Genomic DNA, 1,222 nt, shown 5'->3' on the forward strand with positions numbered 1-1,222 from the left:
AAATCCGATCCAATTAAAATTTACATATCCCAAAGCCTATATTCAGTCCTACATTCATAAAATGGCAATGAGAATCATGTGGTGAAACTCTGTCATACTACATCCAACTCTGACTCCAAGAATGCAGACTAGAATTTAGGTGTATAGGGCTTTTGGCTAGAAAAAGCTTCCTAGGTTTTCGTGACAGTATGGTTAAAAACGATACCTCTATACTTCACAGTCTTACACTCTCTTGTAATATAAAAGTAGGAATAGCTCTGGATTATAGGTACAAGGAAGAAATTATAATGAACCCTTGAGGAAATAAAATAAAGCTAATAAAAAATAATTCTTACCTTGATGTTGTTTTCTTTTTGAAAAAATAAACAGACAAGTAAAATTCCCGTACTGCAGCAACATATACTCCCTGGTATTTCAAAAAGAAGATAAACAGTCATAAAAATAGTCAATGAGTTTTTTGTTTTTTTTTTTTTTTTTTGAGACAAAGTCTTGCTCTTATCCGCCAGGCTGGAGTGCAATGGCGCAATCTCGGCTCACTGCAACCTCCGCCTCCCGAGTTCAAGTGATTCTCCTGCCTCAGCCTCCCGAGTAGCTGGGATTACAGGTGCCTACTGCCACGCCTGGCTAATTTTTGTATTTTTAGTAGAGACGGGGTTTCACCATGTTGGCCAGGCTGATCTCGAACTCCTGACCTCAGGTGATCCACTCGCCTCAGCCTCCCAAAGTGCTGGGATTACAGGCATGAGTCACCACGCCAGCCTAACACTCTTTAAAAAGAAACATTCCCCCACGAAAGTTAACTGTAACTTTGTTCAGCTGATAAGGGTATATTAATATGATATCTTCTACTTTGGCTGTAGAAAGAATAATCATACTATTAAAACAATGATAGAAAATTAAAAGATGAACTTAGGTCTTAAATCCTAAAACTAGACTCTCAAGCTTAAAGTACAATGATTAGAATTTTTTTCTATTAGGAATAATTCCAGGCATGGTGGCTCACACCTGTAATCCCAGCACTTTGGGAGGCTAAGGCGGGTGGATCACCTGAGGTCAGGAGTTTGAGACCAGCCTGGCCAACATGGTGAAACTTTATCTCTAACAAAAATACAAAAATTAGCCAGGTGTGGTGGCAGACGCCTGAAGTCCTAGCTACTCAGGAGGCTGTGACAGGATAATCACTTGAACCCAGGAGGCGGAGGTTGCAGTGAGCCGAGATCAT

At 40.2% G+C, this 1,222-nt stretch overlaps 1 protein-coding gene across 1 annotated transcript in view; it reads right to left on the reverse strand.

Moving 5' to 3' along the window:
* The window catches only part of WDR75 (WD repeat domain 75), a 46,706-nt gene that overhangs the window by 30,184 nt on the left and 15,300 nt on the right, over positions 1–1,222 (reverse strand). The window lies entirely within an intron of this gene.

Source organism: Mandrillus leucophaeus, unplaced genomic scaffold, assembly GCF_000951045.1.
Source record: "Mandrillus leucophaeus isolate KB7577 unplaced genomic scaffold, Mleu.le_1.0 Scaffold143, whole genome shotgun sequence".
In the NCBI taxonomy this organism is placed as follows: Eukaryota; Metazoa; Chordata; class Mammalia; order Primates; family Cercopithecidae; genus Mandrillus; species Mandrillus leucophaeus.